This window comes from Rhinatrema bivittatum, chromosome 17 (assembly GCF_901001135.1).
Source record: "Rhinatrema bivittatum chromosome 17, aRhiBiv1.1, whole genome shotgun sequence".
In the NCBI taxonomy this organism is placed as follows: domain Eukaryota; kingdom Metazoa; phylum Chordata; class Amphibia; order Gymnophiona; family Rhinatrematidae; genus Rhinatrema; species Rhinatrema bivittatum.
Window position 1 is genome coordinate 11,966,189 of NC_042631.1, and position 21,146 is coordinate 11,987,334.

The 21,146-nt window shown below is 42.1% G+C and overlaps 1 long non-coding RNA gene across 1 annotated transcript; it reads left to right on the plus strand.

Moving 5' to 3' along the window:
- Window positions 1–91: 91 nt before the first annotated feature.
- On the plus strand, window positions 92–12,252 carry LOC115079181. The gene is made up of 3 exons (XR_003853212.1): window positions 92–530; window positions 1,449–1,559; window positions 5,457–12,252. It is a non-coding gene; the product is annotated as an uncharacterized LOC115079181 (long non-coding RNA).
- The last annotated feature ends 8,894 nt before the right edge of the window (window positions 12,253–21,146 follow it).

Here is a 21,146-nt window from a genome sequence, read left to right on the forward strand (position 1 = left end):
CAGTCACCGCTGAGGGTCCCTGATTGGTGGCTGTTATTCCACGACTGGGGACCGAGACCTCCTCTGGCTAGAGTGCCAGAGGCGAAGGCAAGCGACGGAGACCTCCTCTGGCTAGAGTGCCGAGCTGGTTGGGCTTCTTTCTTTCCTCCCCACGCCTCCTTCTCCTCCTCTGCTGCTGCAGTCTCTCCCCCCATCTCCCGGAGAATCTGATGATATGAAGGCCGAGCTGCCTCTGCTGGCAGGAGAAAGAACAAAGCCAGCAAAAAAAAAAAAAAAAAAAGCTGGTCTGCAACTTTATTAGCACTTGTATGACAGACTGACAACAGCAGCAGCAGCAGAAGACAAGATGAGAGCTGCTTTATCTTTAGTGCTTGTTTGTTTGTTTTCTAATTTTGGCTTTTTAACTGGGAGTCAGGGGAAGTTCTGTGCCCTGCTAGTGGGGCCCTTGTGTGAGCTGTGAACAGAGCACATGGAGCCAGTGAATGTCATGAAGAGGAGGAGCAGGTGTAAAGGTGGCTCCTGCAGGCTGGGTAAGGGCTGGCCGCAAGTGATGATGCTGTAGTACCGTTTGTTAGCCAGTCCTGGAGAGGAGGGACACTCATGAGCAGCAGAAGTGTGCGTGTCAGAAAGTGAGAGAAAGTTTGCGTGTCAGCGTCTGAGCATGTTTGAGAAAGTATGTGTGTGTGTGTGTGTGTGTGTGTGTGTGTGTGTGAGTTTTTGAGAGAGCAAGAGAGTGTATTGGAATGTGAGCCGCCCCCCCCCCAGTCTACACCAGTCTTAAGATGACCAGCTATGCTGGCACCAACCCAGCAATAACATGGATATGACTCCTTTTTATCCAATCCAGAGCCTTTCACAGTGAATCTAGTGACTTCATTTAAGTAGGAGTTGGCAACACTGCTGGCTGCTATTTTCAGCTGTGCTAACCACAGCTGCAGGTTGTACTGTACCTCTCTGGCAGCTGTGCTCCTGCAGCTATTTATTGCAGTTCTACGCATCCATCCAGAATGCGCCCATGCTGCATTCTGACTGCTCATGCAGCAGCTGGAGCCCACACAGTGCATGGTTTACCTAAACTTTCGCAGAACTTTTGCTTATTATTGCCAAACTAATTACTGATTTGGAAGTATGCATTTACTTTAAATGGCCCCTTAAAATGTATTTTTTTTAAACTCAGCCAGTTTTACTCTGATTGTTTGTTTTTATTTCCTGATGTATGTAATCATGAAAAGAAAAAAGACTGTACCTTTCCTTCTCCTAACCTCTCAAAAAAAAATTATCAGCATCAGATGACAATACATAATAGGAACCTAAATATTTGTATCCTACAGAAAAGGAGAGACTGTGGGATTATGATAGAGACATTCAAATACCTGAGGGATATAAGTAATGCATAACAAACATTTTTCAAGGACTAAGGAATAAAATCAGATAACATTTTTTCACAGATAGCGTGGCAGTTACATGGAATGGACTCCCAGTGGAGGTGGTGGAAGCAAAAGAATTCACAGAATTTAAGAAAGCCTGAGTGAAGCACAGACGATCTGCCAACGAAAAATGTAAGAGAAATCAACTGGGGGTATATTATACCGGGGAATAAATGGCACAAACCAGATGGACCTTACAATCCTAATTTAATGTCCTATTATATGTAGGGATGTGCATTTGTTTTGTTTTATTATGTGACATGCATAATTTTGTTTCTGCATGGAAATTTGCATTTACACGCACAAAATCAATTGTTTGCACGTGTGGCAATTTCTATACACGTACAAACACATTTTGCATGTGTAAATTCTGAGCAGACTTGACATACTTACAGAGCAGAAGGGGCAAAGTAATATTGACTCTTCAATGAAACACTTCTGAACTGGTTTGATAACACTTGGCAGATGGCATTTAGCCCTAGTAATTATCTTTATTGCCACTGCTGAGTTTATCTACTGCTCATTGACGAGCTGAAGGGCCCAAGATATAGCCTTTGAGACCTTCCTGATGGAGAATCCAATCCAGGTTGGTTCTTTACCTGCCTGGAATTTGACCTGGATCCTCTGGGCTGGTATCATGAGAATCCAGTCAGGCCTAAGAACATAAAAACATAAGAAATGCCATGCTGAATGAGACAAAGTTCATTGAGCTCAGCATTTTGTCTCTGACAATGGCCAGTCACAAATACCCAGCAAGTCCCACAGACCTATTTCCTGTTACTCACTCCCAGGGATAGCGATAGCTTTCTTTTGTCTACCTGGCTAATGCATTATGGACTTTCCAGGAACTTGTCCAAACCACTTTTAAACCCTGCTAATCCAGTCACCTTGACCACATCCTCTGCCAACATTTCCACTGTTTGATTATGCATTGAGTGAAAAGTGCTTTCTACAGTGTTTTAAATCTGCTGGTTGTTAGCTTCATGGAGTGTCCCCTTGTTTTAGTATTATTTGTAAAGGTGAATTAAGAATGTTAATACACACTGGGTGGGAGAGGCACTTCATTTATACACATGGCAACAGAACTTAAGATCTGCCAATAAAGGGTTACTGACAGTGTCTACAACACATCAAGCTCACCTAGATCGAGCAGTTTCAGTAGGCAGTCCCATAATGTGGACCTCCATGCCAGAATGACTGAGAAATATGACTGCCATGAAAGCATTCAAGAAAGATCTAAAAAACCTTGATTGTTCAAGCAAGCTTTCAAAGCTTCAGTGGCTTGCTTGACCCAGAGACAGTACATAGATTCTCTAGGAGAGTGACTTTATTTGGGTTTTTTCGGTTATCTGTTAGAATTTTCTGTATGCTTTTTACTCCGTAAACCGCCATCGTGCTGCTCAGAATGTGTGGTAAACAAATGATTTTAAATAAACAAATAAATGCATGTTTGTTTACATCCTCAAAATAATCTAATAGATTTGCAAGGCAAGATTTTCTTTTGCTAAAACCATGTTTACTCTTTCACCTTAAGCCATGTTTTATCTATATAGACAGTAAGTTTGTTTTGTAAGAATAGCTTCTATCGTTTGGCTCTGGGCTATGGTTTCTTGGACCTCCTTTTAAAACTCCGTGTTACACTGGCCACTCTCTAGTCTTTTTTGGGGATTGTGGCTGTTTTAAATGATAGTTTATAGTAACAGGTTTATGTTTGAGTTCTTGTAGAGATTTGGGGTGGATTCCATCCGGTCTTGGTTTTGTGTTATTCTTTCATTTGTCAATTAGATTTATTACATCTTCCATTATCATAGAGATTTGCTTTAGCTGCTCAGAATCATCACATTAAAGAATGTTTCTGGTGCGGGCAACTTCCCAGTATCTTCCTCCGTAAAGACTGAGGCAAAGAAACCGATTAAAACCTTTTTATTCCTTGATCATCTATTGACCCATCGGACTCTCCTACAGGCTTTTAGCTTCAAATGTTTTGTTGTTCGTTTTTGCTTCTTCCCAAATTCTCTTTTGGGTTTATAGTTGTGCAGGCTGCGTGACTGCCTGGGGCTCCTTGCCCAGTGGGCACCCTGCTTGCACTCTGCCTCTTTTATATAGCCTCTTTGTTCTGTGTCTTTCCTTCTCCCACTCTCTCATGGGCATGCGCTTTCTAACCACTGCCATGCCCTTTCCCTTGAGCAAGGCAGCTTGGGCGGCTAAGACAGGAGAGCAGCACAGATTTGGCAGCTGAGCCAGTTGGGAAGCCAAACAAAGGTATTCGTATGGCTTGTTGGGCGATGTACCCCATCCATCTCTTCTGCCATCTTTTCATGCTACTGCTGTGCTATTTGATTGGGCCCTCGTGCTGCCTCCCCCGGGATATAAGAGGGAACAATGTTCCTTGGGGAAATGGGTTGTGCCGTTTTTTTGTCTGTCCTACAGAGTGCTATGTTCCCTAACGCTGGCCCTGATTACTGCTGCTAAGCATTTATATAGCGTGTACCTTTCCTCATTCCAAATCACATCAAATATGTATTGATGTGTACTGTGCTGTTCGTACATCTTACTCTGAATGTAAAACTGGCCCCCAAACCGTAGACCACCACCAAAACCTCACCTTGAACTACTAGTTGATCCTCCTACAGCGATACAAATAGTTGACTTATATGAGCGCCTTATAGTCTCTCTCTCTCTCATGCGAAAATTATAGCAAAATGGTGAATCTAGGCCTAAAACAGTTAATAGAAACAAAAGGTTCAGTCGAAAATGCAAAAAAGCTCAATTTACACAAATTGAATATTTTCCACAAAAGAATTAAATATAATCATATCCTGTGTCATGAGGTCCTACTTATCATGAATCCCCTTGAAGTGGGATTTAGCTGGTCTTACTCATCTGTATAGGCGAGCATACTTATGCTGGGATGCAGCCTGTCTGTTCTGTGTTGTGGCTGAAAATCCTGCATACTTCGGGCATTATAACAAAAATGTCGTACACATGGAGGTAACTTTCAAAGGATTTAGGCACGTAAACGAGACATCCTGTCATAGCATTTTTCAAAAGCCACTTCCTCAAGTAAAGTGCACATAATGTGGGTAAATCCTAGGGATAATTCGAAGGCACATACTGTAGCAATTTTCAAAAGCCTGCTTACATGAGTAAAGTGCAAAACCCAATTTTAAGCGTGTAAATGCTTTTTAAGATCAGGCCCTATGTTTGTTTCTATTTAGGTTTGTCTTAATATTATTCTTGATTTTGTGTTTTATGCAGTTTTTTGTTTTTTTTGCATGTTCATTCTATACATCGCTTAGTTTAAGTGATTATCTTTACTTTTATTAAACGAGAATTCATTGTCAGCTTACTCAGAACATGCATGACCCTCATTGTCCCTTTCCAATATGCAGAATCATGCACTTGACCTGGATTTAGCCCTGGAGAGCAGCTGAGGCACCCTAAAGCCAGGACGCAGGGCTTTATAATTACCTCCCTCACCAGTCTCATTAGACTTCCTTCCTTCATGCCCTCCCCTGGCTTCCCATTAAATACTCGATTTACAAGTCATTCTTCTGAATACTTTTTCTCTTTCTTTCTCCCCTATTACATCTCTTGCTCTCTCTATCCTAGTCATGTACCCTTCTCCCCCTTCCCTGTAGAAAGCAAGCTGCATCTCCTTAATGAGCACGAAGAGTGTGAATGAAAAAATGTTCTGTAATATTTGTGTTTTCATTTCATCTTCACAAATATTTTGTTTCATTTTAAAGTGCATCAAAATGTTTAGCATGCAGTAAATCACGATGGTGGGCATTACACATGTTGTAGTGCAGTGTAAGGAGATCAAGGAAGCCCCATCTCCTCAGGCTAACTCCAGCCCTCACAATATGTCAACCTCCTGTTCCTCCATGCAAGTCCCCCAACCCCACTTACCCTGGCCCCTAATGGGGTAGGTAGGAGCGATCCTCCCCTGCCAGTGGCATAATTCCAAATGGCCTTAGCATGATCTGTTCTCTCACCAACCGCATCCTCTTTCTCTGCTCGTTCCAGATCCTTACTGACATGGAAGACTGATGGACAGAAACACCTCCTCCCTCCCTCACCCTGCCACTGCAGACAAGTAACAAGGCACAGTGTAAAGGTATTACACAAAAGACACGCCACAAGCCACACAGCTGTCTATATTTTAACTCTCCTTGACATCTCTGATCTCCTTCATCCTCCTCTCCTGCGCTTCCCATCAGCATCGACATCCAGTCCTGTTTTCCAGGCTTTTGTACAGTTTTTGAAGAAGAAGGAGAAGCGATGAAGACTAAGCATGCTCAATGTGGTATCCACATGCCATTTAGTGGAGCAGGCAGTTTCTCAGCATTCAGACAGATTAATCCACAACCAGTGGATTAACCACCTCTACCAGCAGATGGAGACAGCAAAGCTGAGGTCACAGTATACTTACCCCTGCACTGACATCAGCTCACCAGTATTCTCCGTCTCCAGCAGATGGTGGACATGCATTTCCCTACTGTGGATCGCTTGTGTAAAAAAAAGAAAAGAATGAGAAAGAGAAGGATTAATCAGGCACCGCTTCTGCTAAGATGATACCTTATGGTCCCTCCTTTCCTTGATTGATGTGCACGGTGGCCGTATGGGGGGGTATATTTTTATGTCATAGAACACTCTACACACAATCTGGTAAAGCAAAATTTAGTTTACCAAATGTAGCCCTGCCTGACCTCGGCCTCTAGCCCTGCAGCCTACATCTCCAGTCCTGCACAGCCTCAGCTTCCAGTCCTGCAGCATGCACGTCCAGTCCTGCTCAGCTTCATCAGCGCCCATTCCAGTCCAGTCTGGGTTCCAGTCCAGCACTACCTTCAACACCAGCCCCTGTCTTAAGTGCTGCTGGCTGCCAGAACCCAAGGGCTTAACCTGTGGGTGAGGCGGCTGGTAAAGGCCGAAGATTCCCTAGCTCCGTTCTGTCTTGCCCTGTACCCCCTGGACTGTTCCCGTGAGGGTTCCCCAGCTTGGCTGGGTCCTCAACCTTGACACCCATGCATGTTTTTAGCTGCATTTGAAAGGGGAAATTTTGATTTAGTCTATTTTGTACATGTAAATTCCTTCTTGCTTGGGTAGTGCCTTTGAAAATTGACTTCCCAAAACTCAACACTGTGAAATGCAGTAATTTGTCTGGCGACAGTCTTTGGATGCCAACATATTGTAGACCTAATCCTACTTAAACCATATTTTTAAAAATCTGCATAAACTGGAGCATGTATTCCTCAACATTAATTAGCCAAGCCAGTGATGGACCCCTTTTATCGCTCCGTTCATATAGTCTGGCCTTAAATCCTAATCACTTTTCAGCTGCTTTAGAGTCAGACTGATTGCATTCTGCCTGTGCCTCTTTACTTTCTTCTGCTAATTGGACTGTGGGATTACTTGTATAATCCGCTTCTGCTAGCCTCATTTCACAGTCCTTCAATTTATTTATGCGCTCTTGTTTGCAAGAGACCTGCTGGGATTTAATTTTGTCTCATGCAGTCACCCTTTTCTGCCTCCCGCAGCGTCGCTGGGCACGCGCGCTCTGCATCGGTGAATGCTGGGTATTCCTTTCCGCTTTTGCTCCTGTGCACTTCTGTATTTTGGGGTGTGTGTGTGTGTGTAACCTCCATAAACTGTGGCCAGAAATGCTGAATGATCTGCACAACCTTTACTGAAATAAAATGTTGTGAGATGTTCACAATGACCATCGGTATATAAAAACAGCTAAATAAATAAAATAAACTTTGAACTCAGTAAAATATAGAGCACTGTACAACATATAATGAAATCTACTAAATTGCAAAGTCCATGGATACTTTCATTCGACGAACTTTGTAGCTACCCCTGGGCAGTTTCTCTTTCAGCGTTTGGGTACAAAGGGGGTGCCTGCTACTTGTGCGGGTGGCTGATTGGGGTAAAATAGCACTCGCGCACTTCTCCATCGAATTGACTGCTTTGCTTTCCTCCTCCTCCTCCACCTGACCGGGAATGCCTCGTTTAAGCCTGTTAAAGGCACGCGCTGTGCGGAAGCCCACGGGGTCCGTTAGTGGGACAGAGAAGGGCAGCTCTCAGACAGGTTTGGAAATGGGTCTCCCTATGGACGGAAGAATAATACCAATAAATCCAGCCGTCTGGTTAGCGCTCCCTTTAGCTTCCCAGAATTCTCAGGTTTTATCCTGCACCTCCCACCACTATGAAATCCCCACCAATGAACGCACGCGCAGTTATAAACTGTTCACTTCACAAGCAAAGATTCAAATAAAAAGTTTCATTCTGAACATTTGGATCATAAATATCGCACTCAGTTTTACACTCAAATGTGCCCGCTAGCATAAGCCTTCTGCCTGCCCTATTACACGTCTGTGCGTATTTATTACCGCTACTTCTCTTCCTCGTCTGTCATAAAACACCTTCCCTACAAAGTAATGTTTAAATTTGTGCCTGCCTTGTTTGCACAGATGAGCTCTTTCTCTGTCAGTGTTTGTGCATTTTACAGCTCTGTTTAAGACTTTAATGTTGACATGAGGTTATACATTTCTCCTTTTTTCCTTTGTATTGTGTTTGTCTCTTGATGTGCCAGTCCCTTTAGGTCCTTGCTGGAAGTGAGCTTCGGCACCCTTTTGTGTGCTTTCTGAATTTGGCTACCATCTTGCATTCACTCTGATCCAATCTGCACCCCTGAGCCTCCTCCTGCATGATTTCTGGTTTCCTTCTACTCAAGAAGTTCAACAGACCAACTTGGCAACAGTGGTTGAGTTGTTTTGATAGAAAATGTTGACTCCAGAACCAGTGGCTTAACAAACTTTACAAGCACTGGGGCACGAAATTATTGCCTGTTTTTCAGGGTCCCCTCTTCTGCAGGTTTCCCCTCTGCCTCTTGTAGTTGCAGTGCAATCATGGCCAAATTGCTCAAACACCTAATTTATTTTTGGCTATATAGTACTCAACGGAGTCCAGCGGGGCTGCTGTATCACAATCACTTCAAGTTTACCATTAGTCTCTACGTTTGGTTGTCTGGCGTACAACATTCCTGACACCTGAAGCTTTTACTTCATCGGTATCAAATCCAGATTGGAATGAATCAGGTCCTCAGTGCTCTACCTTTTTGCTTTCTCATCTGTTTTATTTTGTAGAGATGTGCAAAGCCAAAATGTCATTTGTCTTTGCTTTTTGTTGATCATGTTGTTATTTTTTTCATGTTTTCCGTTTTTGGATGTTTAATTTTTTTTGTGTAATGTGCAGTGCTCATTCTGCGATCGGTGTTCTCTTGTCGCCACAGCCAGGACCTTTGATGGCGTGGTCAACAGCAGCCTTAGGCCGCGTGCGCATGCAGTGCCATCATAGTTAAATGCCCAGTGGTGGGAACAAGGCGCGCTGCGGTGATGTCACGGAGCTTGCCTTGCTCCATGTCTTCACCTCCACACCAGGTCTCCTGACGTCTCTTGGTGCTGCCTCGTTCAGCCTTGGGTTCCAGCCCCTCCTTGTTTGTTCCACTGCTCCCGCCCTGCCTGTCTGCCTCCTTGTGTTCTGCCTGCAGTCAAACCATGCAGTGACAGAACGTGCAATTCTGGGCACCAGATCTAAAAAAAGAGAAGATATAGCGGCACTAGAAAATGTATAGAAAAGGGCGACAAATGAGAAAGGGGCTGGGCTAGTCTTTCTTTCATGACAGCGTCTTCCTCTAGCAAGTCACTGTTTGTGAGCTGGGCCTCCTCTGGCTCTGTGCTACAGTAGCTACTTCCCGGCACAGTTGGATCAGAGCTGGTATCTGCTGTTGGCTTTTGATCTTCAGTTTTCCCAGGATGTGCAAACCTGTAAAGGTTCATTGTGGATCTCCTGCTGCACTTGGGCTTGCTTTAAAATCGCATCTCCCTTTCAAGATGGTTTGATTGAGATAATTGTGTTTAAGCAGGGGCTCTTTTCAGTATTTTTTTGTGGCAGAGCCCAGTTTGCTTCTGCACAACGTGACCTTCTTCACCTGGAGCGTGTGTAAGTAGAACATCATATAGATATTACATAAAGACCTCTACATTCAGGTCACGATTTCAGGTCCGTTGTAATATATTTTGCACACATTATTTATTGCAGTACCCAATGGAAAATATCCTTCTGCCCTCAACACTCAACGTTCCATGGATTTACAGCATAATCGTGGAGGAGAAAATACATTTTATTTGTAGAGTTAATTGCTCCATTTTAGGGTGTGTAGCAAGCAGTACATCTTAACACTAGATATCTTCAGCATTTCACACTGCAATTGCCAGGCTTCTTTATAATAATGTCAGGGATTTTACAGTTTTTTATTTCCCCAGCTCACAGTCTGAAACCTGAGTCACTCAGCTTTGGGCCTCATAAGCTTACTTAAGGCCCAATATAATGTTAATTTGGGCACATAGGTTTGACTGCACTGTACCAATATTAATCAAAATTTAGGAAGCTTGAAAATGCTTTTCTTTTTCTTTTCTGTTAAATGTTACCTTTTAGGATCTATATTTACCAGTACAAGTTTGTACTTACTAATTTCTAATATTAGTAGCTAGATGCTAATACTGCTGCCTCCTGAGCAGAGCTCACTTTCCTTAGCATAAGTATTCTAAAATCCTCCGGAGACTCGGCAAACACTGTTTCCCCTGACAGTCTGAATCTGCATGCAGACAAGCAGAGAAAGCTCTCTGAGGAGGTCATGCTATTATTTGCAGTGAAATAAAGCTTGTAGTTAAGACTTTCAGCAAGGAGCACCTGGTTTGTCAAATTGCATATTTTCATGATAATTAGATAAGAACACTTTTTTTTTTGTTTGATAATGCACACATCCTTTATTTTTTCTTTTCATAAAAATTCCAGCAGGTGGCGCTGTTTGCATAAGGCATTGAAATGGCCCTGCTAAAAGTTTGGGTCATTTTGCTTTATTCTACAAATTCAAGCTGATGTTGTAGTGTCTTTGTAATGAACTTTTCCCAGCCAGAGCTCTAAACTCTAAGAAGATAGCAGACTCTTGTACACTCTCTTCAGACACTACAAATTATTCAGAATTATGCTGGCTACCTATTTTCTAGAATTGTTTAAATTTTATTTCTGGAACAAAATGAAAACGATTGATGACTGAGCTAAAAATGACTCACGTGAAAGCAAGAAAACCTATGTTGCTTGCATATGTGCATAGCGTCTCTCTCTCTAAGAGAAAAAAAAAAAACCCAGAAGAGAGACACCTGACCTTTGTTGGCATTTTGATGATTTAAAATCATGTTCCTATACTAGATAAGGGAGAGTTCTTATGGGATCCCGTACTACCATAATGTCATTGTCCATGGTGGAGGTCAGATGTCCAAAGTCAAAGGTGGCCATAGATAATTATTGAATTATTGAAAATAATTCCCAAAGTCCGTGCTTAAAAACAGCCCGCTTAGTACCTGATTTACTAAGGGTTTTCCCATAGACGCAAAATGGCAGAAAAGCCTTAATGAATCTGGTCCTTAGTTTGCTTTTTGAAAAATGGCCCCCCTTTTATGTCTGTTACCATGAACCATACATGCACATATTTTTCTGTGTCATTACAACATTTATCAAGCTGATACTCTCTTTACAGATCCAAGGAAATGTCTCATTTCTTAGGTTAACAATTGTCACTTGGCTGATAGAGCACCAGGAAATGTATTTTAAACTAAATTGAACAATCCAAAAGGCTAAACAGAAAACCATGTTTCAAAGTACTGATAGGAACAGCATGGGAGATTGTTACAGGATTCATAGCAATGTATAAGTCGTCTTATGTTTTGGTAATTTTAGCTTCATTCCCTGCAAGTCAGTTTCTCTGCCTCCCCCCTTCCATTTCTTCCTCCTCTCCTTGGTTAGTCACATTCTCCTCTCTTCTCTATTGATATTTAAAGCTCTAATTTCCTATCGTGTAGACAGATGGATTCAGGACCAGTGGGTTATATAGTTCAGCCACAGACTGCAGGGTCAAGTGGTCCGAGTGTTGGCAGATAACGCAACGACGGTGGCCTGCATCAATTGACAGGAAGGAACCAAGAGTCATATGAAATAGACCAACTTATGGCAGAAGGACATCTATAGATGATCTTGGCCTCTCCCATTGCAGGAAAAGTCAATGTCGAGCAGACTTTCTCAACAGGGAGAGTCTAGATCCAGGAGAATGGGTGTTGTCGGGCAAGGCGTTTCAGCTGATAGTGACTTGCTGGGGCCTTCCATTCTTAGACCTGCTGACGACTTCTCGCAATGTGAAGGTTCCTCAATTCTTCAGTTGCAGGAGAGATCCATGGTCCCTGGGCATAGATGCTCTCGTACAGGTCTGGCCGGAAGCCAAATTGCTTTATGCCTTTGTGACCCTTGTTGGGCAGGAAAATTTGCAGGATTGAAGGCCACAGGGGGCTGATACTCCTGGTGGCACCGGATTGGCCCAGACAACCGTGGTATGCGGATTTGCGAGAACTCCTGGTGGAGACCCCCATTTGTCTTCTGCCACACAAAAATCTGTTGAGGCAGGGACCTGTCCTTCATGGAGACTTATGGTTTGGCCCTTCAGTTGGCTCACTTGTTGGATATTCTGAGAATTGTATTGGTCTCTGCCTTATTTATTTATTATTATTATTTGCCTTATTTATATGTTTAAAGTTGAGCTCAGTTTGTTTTCTTCTTTATTATAGACCATTTGTTTGATTTGTTCCAAGATATGTTCCATGTAAACTGCCAGCCGGCGGTAGTTATTACTGTTACCTGTGAACCGCAGTGATATGTATTGTATACAGGAACTCCCGGTATATAAAAACCATAAATAAATAAATAAATATTCTGTGGTGATTGCAACCTTGCTCCGCAGTCAGAAATTCTCCACTTGCTTGGCCTATGTGCAGGTTTGAAGAGTGTTTGAGGCCTGGTGTGAGGATTGAGAGGTTCTTCCATGTTTGGTTAAGATCCCACTCATTCTGGAATTTTTGCAGGGGTTAAATAAAGGATTGACCCTTGGTACAGGTTGTGGCTCTTGCCTGTTTTAGAGGCTCAGTGAATGATGATTTCTTATCGTCTCATCCTGATGTGGCCCGTTTTTTGCAGGGAGTGAAGCATCTTCAGCCCCCCTTGAGGTTACCGGTTCCATTGTGGAGCCTTAATTTGGTGCAGGAATTCTTGGTGGGCCCTATATTCCGACCGCTGCATAGCCTTTCCTTGCGGTTATTGATTTTGAAGACAGTGTTCCTGGTGGCTATATGTTCTGCACATCAAATTTCCAAGCTGTAGGCCTTGTCTTGCTGGGAGCCGTTCCTTCAGGTGACTCCAGGGGTATTACAGCTGCGTACTGTTCCATTCTTCTTGCCTAAGGTGGTCTTGGAATTTCATTTAAATCAGTCCATTTCCTTGCCGTCCCTGGAGATAAGGTCAAGGACACAGAGGAGTATTTCTTCCTGCATTCCTTGGATATCAAGAGACTTGTCAAAGTATTGAGAGGTTTCTGAACCTTACCAAAAGACAGATCACATGTTTGTTCTTCATGGTGGAAGGAAGGTGGGGGAACCAGCTTAGCAGTCTACATTAGCTCGCTGGATTAAGGAGGTGGTCACGGCCGCATAGGTGGATGCTGAAAAGCTATTGCCTTCTCAGGTTAAGACTCATTCCACTATAGGGCTCAGGCAGTATCATGGGCGGAAGTTAAGATTATTGTCTCCCGTCAACATTTGCCAAGCTGACTTATTTGCTGGCTAGAATTTAGCCAGAAAAGTTCCCAAATATTCATTTAGCTGGCTAACGTTTGTGTTAGCTGGTTAAATGCTTCTGAATATGGACCTTATTTTATTTATTTATTTTAACATTTATGAATTGCTTTATCAACATTATTAAGCAATTTACAATAATTAATAATCATAAAATAGACATACATTCATTTCATAGCATTTAAAAGAAAATAGTTAATAAAATAATTAAAAAAATGAATTATGAATGTTTATGAAAGATGTGTAAATAAACAGTAGTTAAGTCTGAAACCATGGGGGAAATTTTCAGAAGGATTTACATGCCTAAAACTGGGTTTTACATGTGTAAATGCACTTTACCCATGTAAGTGGGTTTTTGAAAATTGCTACAATATATGCCATTGCATTGTCAATAGGTTTTACACACAAAATGCACTTAGTGTTTGGGTAATTGCCAGGTTCTTGTGGCCTGGTTTTGGCCTCTGTTGGAAACAGGATGCTGGGCTTGATGGACCCTTGGTCTGACCCAGCATGGCAATTTCTTATGTTCTTAAGCACATAAATGGGCTTTTGAAAATTGTTACAATAATATGTTACATTTACGTGCGTAACTCCTTTCAAACTTAATGATTGATGCTGCTGCTCGCAGGTTTCAAATTAGTGCTAATTAAATCGCTTCCTTTGTGCTACAATAGAGTAAGAATATAAACCATAAGAACCTAATCCAGCATGATTAGATCTGAGGGTTGCCAGTTACTTTTTCTGAGCTCAGAATTAAAGTAACCCTTGTCTTAGAAGGAAATGTGTTTACTTTTATGTCATGCATTCTGCTAACCTCATGCCTTGACGGCTCTTCCTCCAAAGTGGATCACAGTTTGCCTCATGCCTTATCAGCACCATTACCTCCTTCGCTGTTCTCGGCACAGCGAATGCCAAGGGAAGTTCAGTTTCTGGAAGCAGGAAAGTTGTTTTGTCAGTGGGGAGGAAATGCTGTCCACAGTAATGAAAAATATTGAACAGCAAGTTCGTTATGGGACAGCAGTTTATGTTAGACAAGGTCGCATCAGCTCTCTGGAAAGCCAATAAACCGAGGCACCGTTTTATAAAGTGTGTTAGTCCAAAAGACCTCGGTCATGGGCAATGAATGCTGGTGACATTGAGGAAAGGATTTGAGAGAGGAGGATACAATGTTTGTTTCTGTTATATATTTTTTTTTTTATAATCTGTTACCTACCTTGGTGCAAGTGTTTTTCAGATGATTGTGAACAGTTTGCAATCAAAGCAATTTACTCTGCTGGATCAGATTTTCTTTTTCAGGCTGATAACAGAAAAGCTATTATAGAGGTCGCAGTCTGTATATAGAAACATAGAATATGACTGCAGGAAAGACCTGCAGATCCGTCTAATCTGCTCCGTTTTAGCCTTGCTATAGATCCTAGCCGAGTGCTGACTTCCTCCTTCACGACGAACGATCAACTGTGCTTACCCATGCTTTATTGAATTCTGTTAACGTTTCAGTCTTGCCGCCTTGACTTGGGAGACCATTGCCTGCATCAACCACCTTTCGTGTTTTCCAGAGCTGCGTACTGTGACCTCTTTTTGTAAAGCATTGTTTCCCAACCCAGTCCTCTGGACAACACCCATCCAGATATCTTGAAAACCCAACTGGCTGGATGTGTCCCAAGGATGGGGGTTGAGAAACACTGTTCTAAAGCATTCTTCTCTCTGAAAAAGATTTACTTCTTGTGCCTTTATAACATGCAGCCGCGCGCATGTTATAAAATCCGGGGTTGGCGCGCGCAAGGGGGTGCACCTTGCGCGCCGAGCCCAAGGGGAGCCCCGATGGCTCTCCCCATTCCCTCCAAGGCCGCTCCGAAATTGGAGCGGCCTTGGAAGAAACCTTTTTTGCGATTTTTTTTTTTTTTTTTTTTTTTTTTTTTTTTTCCCCCCACCCCCCCATCCCCTACCTCAATCCCCCCCTATCTTGTTTCGGTGAGTTACGCCTGCCCGAACTGGCGGGCTGCTGGCGTGCCATCCCCAAATACGCGTCATCCCCTGATACGCACGTCCCGGGGCTTGCTCGCGCGCACAGGAGCAGCTTGGGGCCGCTTTTCGGGGGTTACGCCCCTTTTTGTATTTGGATGACTTTTTTGTATCCCCTGTGTCTCCTTTTCTCTAGATTATTTAAATCCTTAATTCTTATTGTATGGGGGTAAAGGGTTTTATGTACACAAATGGCTTTTTGAAAATTGCCCAGGGGGTTGGGCTCATAAAAGTATCTGCAAAAGCCATTTCAAGTAGTATTACGCAAACATCAAAAAGGCAGTTCCGAGGGAGTGGGGACAGAACTTCCGTGCTTCCGTTTGATTTTTGAATGTACGCGTGCAAAAATACATGCATGGAGTTGCGACGGCTCCTAAGCAGGTGTAACCTTTTGTGTTTGTATGTCGGCATCAATTATGCGTGCACTCACACATTTGGAAAACAGATTTGCGCACGTAAATCCGCTTTGAAAATGTTTGCTAAGGTTTGCCTGTAAAAAGTGCCTGCAGACTTTAGCCTTTGTGGGCTGTTTGAGTAAAATTCTCATTCTGGTTTTTGGTGCACCATTTTGGTAGGTTTTCTCTGGTTCACCTCCACCCTGTTTATTCACTTTCGGAGGTATGGCCTCCAGAATGTGACACAATAATCTAGGTGAGTTTGTAGAGCGAGGCATTATCACTGTCATTTTTCAGCTGGTTATGCCTCTCCCAATGCACCCTAGCATTTACTGTATGTGCATTTTTTGGTTAGGCTGCTCTTTAATGCCTTAAAAATAAAATCTCAGCATTATTGGATTAATTCAATATTATATTATGGTATCAGATCCATAATGCTTAGGTATGTTATAATGACATAAAGCAGGGGTCCCCAAACTTGCTTGTCGAGGGCCACAACCCAGTCGGGTTCTCAGGATTTCCCCAATGAATATGCATGAGATCTATCTGCATCCAGTGCAGGCAGTGCACTCGAGTACATCTCATGCATATTCATTGTGAAAATTCTGGAAACCCGACTGGGTTGCAGTCCTTAGGGATTGACTTTGGGGACCCCTGACATAAAAGGATGACTTTTTTGAGACACTTAAAGCAAAATCCCAGGAAAGCTATCTTATTTCATCACAAATTGCACCCGTTTGTTCCATTCCAGTGTCTGATTGTGTTTCTTTGAAGCTGGACTGGCCCTCCTGTAGTCCGAGTCATTTCTTGTACTCAAACAACACTGGCATTTGCAATCGCGCTGATGTTCATTGCACCAATTTTACATTATCTGTGCTTTTAACGTGTTATTTAGCTATCACGCAAAATAGGTAGCTAAGCTGCATAATTATGTAAATCAGTTCATTACCTCTGGACACATAATAGTGCATGTTAAAATGTGCACGCATTAATGGGGAAAATCTGTACTAGGAGTATCTTTTTTGGGATAATGTCAGCATTAATGAACTAAAGAAATTTACCTACAAACTAATTTGCATGTCATTAACATGGGCGGTTAATGCAAGACAATTAATGCACATTAATGGCCCATGTTAGAGCAGTTTCGTTCTTTGGCCTCATGGAAAGATTTGGCAGTAATGAAGGTGACATTTCCCTATGGAGTTTGCAATCGTTTTGCTATGTATTGTTAAGTAGAGCCGCTATATTTCATAACAAATGTCTATTTTTAAACATTAAAATGGAAATTATTTCAATGAGCAGCTGCTTGTCCTTGCATGGCTTTTTCAGCACAGCCTCGATACCAGGGTAAAGATGTACGGGTGACGTGGGGTGCCGTGTCAATAATTTGCCATCTTTTCCCTTAAAAATGTTCTCTCTGGGACTTAATTTGTGAAAAGTGGTATGTTGTCATAATAAATCATTCAAACTGTTTGGGAAAATGAGCAGGATTGGTTATCGTAGCTCCCTCTCAATGCATTTCAGCTGCTCCAGAATGTGCCAGTCCCCTTGATTTCCGGATGCGGCATCAGAGATCCTATCTCTCCCGTACCTGCTGCCTTCCATTGGTTCCCCATATAATCCAGGATTTAAGTTCAAAATTGCCCTGGTAGTCCATACATGATCAACATTGGACCCTTTTTCCATGGGCCAACACGATGCTTTGGGTTTATAGCACAGCCAGGTCACTGCAGGCCTCACAACTAGGCCTGCTTGACGTCCCGTCGCTTTGTCAAGTGCATCTGGTTAATACTGGAAAATGTGCCTTTTTCGGTGGTGACCCTGGCACTCTGGAACGCTCTGCCAGCAGAGCTACGGCCGACTGAGTGCACAAAGCCATTTAGGAGTATGTTAAAACATTCGGCATGCCTTTTTTTTTTTAATTGATTGAGAGATCAGCTCAGTACTTTTGCTTTTGTTGTGTATAATAGAAACTTTTTCTTTTATGTTGTATGGTTAAAATTATATGGACATTCAGTTTATACGTCGCTTAGGGCTTCTTACGCAGGTGGGTTATAAATAAATAAGGAGTTGAATGAAGCATTACAATATGCTTTTTTTCTGGATGAAAAATTAAGATAAGTGGTATTTTTAGTGCATAATTTGCAAGGGCAAAACCACCTATTTTTTTGGCCTTTGCTGTGAACGTTTTTGTATTGCTATACAGGTGAGACCGTTAAAAAAGAAAAAAAGTTGCCATTATAACATTATAATGCCAACAATATAAAAGTGTTGCTGCTGGCAGTGGAAACCCTACAAGATATTGCTTTTAATTAGATGTGTTGCTGCTTTTTTTTTTTTTTTTAAAAGTCTTTGACCTCCCCCAGCCGACCTGCGGCGTTTTCTGTATTTGAGGGAAGTTTCCGCCCAGTAGTCAGCATCCCTATCTGATGGAAATGAGGATAAGAACGTTCTGGGTTATATATTTCCCTTCTCCCTGAGCCATTTTGTTTCTTTGAGGACACTTCATCTGCAGGTGCGTATCCTCCACATTTCATATTGAACGTCAAGGACTCACACTGGAGCATGATTAATGGCAAGAAATTCCCAGGACTCCAAGTCAATCTGGAAGGGGCAGAACAGGGTGAGTAAATTGGGTAGCAATTTCCAAAGAGTGGAGCGCGGTGCTTCAGGATACATGCTAAGCAGAAATTCATTGAATTTGCTGTGTCCAGACTTTCTCGCTATATATATAGATAATAGCATATTCTGCCATGGTATTTTTCTCCTCATGATTCATCAGTCTTTCTTTCTCATTAAAGATGGTGAGCAAAAAAAAAAAAAAATAAGATTTCTGATTTAAAAAAAGATCAGATTTACATAGGCCTTTCTTCCATCTTGTGCCACTAAAACAACAGGCTTAGCAAATTAGTCTAATAATATTATCCTGATAGTAGCTGCAGAGTTTATCGCTGCTCTGAAAGTACACGCACACATTTTGGTACAACATTTAATGCAGGGATCCCCATAGTTTAGTCGCCTACTTTTATAAAATTATGTATATGGGGATGGTAACTTTCAGACTGGTGCGTGGGTGCACATACACGCGTGTGCATTGGCACGAGCCCAGGGACACGGCAGTTACATAACATATACACGCTGAAACCAGTGTATGTTATAAAATAGCCTGGGTGTGCATACGTGTGCACACAGCTGCGTAAAGTCGGGTATGAGACTTGCACGTGGGAGGAATTTTAGAACAGACCCGCGTCCACACTATGACCAGTTTCCCCAGTTTGTCCACTGGTTCTTGCAATCTAGAGTTAGGTCCTCTGAACCCCCCCCCCCTGGTTCTTTAATCTGCACTCCCCCCTGTTACTCCAGACCCCTTAAACAACGTAGGGATGCCTGATATTGATGTTGGTTTTTACATTTATTTTTTTTTTAACTTCTACCTCCTCCACAATATAAATAAACTTACGCAGCACTGGACATTGGTGCGTGCCCAGGCACGTAAATACTTCTCTTGGCCCCGTTCCAGAACGCCAAAGCCCCACCCCCACCATGCCCCTTTTTCATTCCAAGTGAGAGATTCACGTACTGGGAGCTGTGTGTGCACGTAGGTGGCTTTTAAAAATGGGTGGGCGCACACCCATCTTTTAAAATTCACCTCCTCATTGAATGTATGTAAAATAATCCTCATTGTATGTATGTATGTATGTATTTATTTAGACATTTTGTATACCGTTGTTCCAAACGAGGATCACAACGGTTTACAAAATTACCATTCATATTAAAGGTCAACACGTCAAGATTGATAAAAATCTATATCCGTTTAGATTTCCTCGTACATAATAACTAACAGACTAGGACAGCAGAATGCAATAGTTAAGTTCTCTTTCAGTGGTCTTCATATAGCAAGCTTTATTTCTTTCATTGTTTGTTAATTATGTGTGGAGGCAGGTACTTTATAAAGCTGGCTGATGTGCGCCCGCATTGTGCTTATGAAAATACATACTTGGGTGCATACTTCCAGCATCAGCTCATTGAAACCTGCACCAATCACACCCACGTCCTCCACCCAAAAACTGCAGACAAAAGGATTACATTTCTGAGACTTGATTAACGGCTGTAGAAGCATGCGTGCATGTTCGATGGCATAAACACATAATACGTTGATAAAACATGTAATTGTGCACCTGCTTCCAAACCCTGCCCTGAAATGCGCGTACATTTTTCACGAGCACCAGTTCTCCCACCGTTCAAAAAATATGCTTACTATGCACAGAGGCTGCTTTATTACACATGTTTATACGAAATTTATTCACACAGCCCCCTGTGGAAGTCTCTGAAAATTTACCCCGTATGCCCATGGCAGGCCTACAGTGTTGAATATTGACTCAACACACGCACGCTAGTCCACATACAATGTGTCCCTCTGACAGTTTTGCGATGATGTGGTCAAAGGACAAAGATATAGGATGTATGAATGTTCAGTAAAAAGTGCTCATTCATGAAAATATTTCCCATTCATTTCAATGAGAGAAATTTGGCAGATCTTGCCGATATTTGCTGCTTAAAAAAGGTACCATCAAAAATTGAGAGAGAGATTTGCAGAAGTCGGAGAAAAGCAGTCATTTTTTATGGGCTTTCTCTGTTCCATTCAAAAACCTTTCTCTTAATACTTGGCAAATTAATTCTTTGAAGAAGAGATTGTCCATATTTTTTTTTGGAAGGAAAAAAGTCTATTGTTTCTACTTTAAGAAGAAAACTGCACAGATTAACATGAATGGTGAATATTTAAAAAAAATATATACGGATGTTTCTAAATGTTCATTTTCACACATCCTTCATCTTTGACTTGAGCATGTTGATGCTCCGTCTCCAAGGAAGACCCTGTAAGATGGTATGGGTGGACTGTTGTCTCTTTCAAGACTCAATTTATACTTGCCTCATCTGCTTCCTCATTACCATCCTTGTCCGTGCAAGACGCTGCCAGAATGTTAATAATGCCTAATATATTTAGTGAAATACTGTCCTGTGCGCTTTCAGTCTTTTCAATATTTTAATTGTCTGGCTAGTTCACCTCTCTTCCACACAGCTTGGCTCAAAAAAAAAATGTTGCGTGGGTGGTCAATACAGCAACACTTTCTAGAGGTCTAATTATGACGCATGGCCAATTAATACAGTTCAGTTCACAGATTTTAATCAGGCCATATGGTTCTTATGACACTCTTTTGGCACAGTTTTGATGGCTGATAATTATACAAACATGAAATGTGCTTACTTCAAATTGAAATTTTGCCTCCTGGTTTGCCGTTGGAGCTGATTCAAGGCTTAAGATGGGGGGATAAGATTTACATCAGAAGAGCAACAAAGATTAATGTTTGTTTATGAAAATAAAGCAGCCATATTACCACAATTAGGAGGCTGCTGTTTTCACCTGATAGTGAAAATGGTGCATGCAGGATCAAGCTGAGCACCTACTAGTGATCATGTAAAATCAGCTACAAAGTTACCCAGTTTATCTTAAGAACCTAAAGTATGCCATGCTGTCATACCAGAGTCCAAAAAGACCTTTC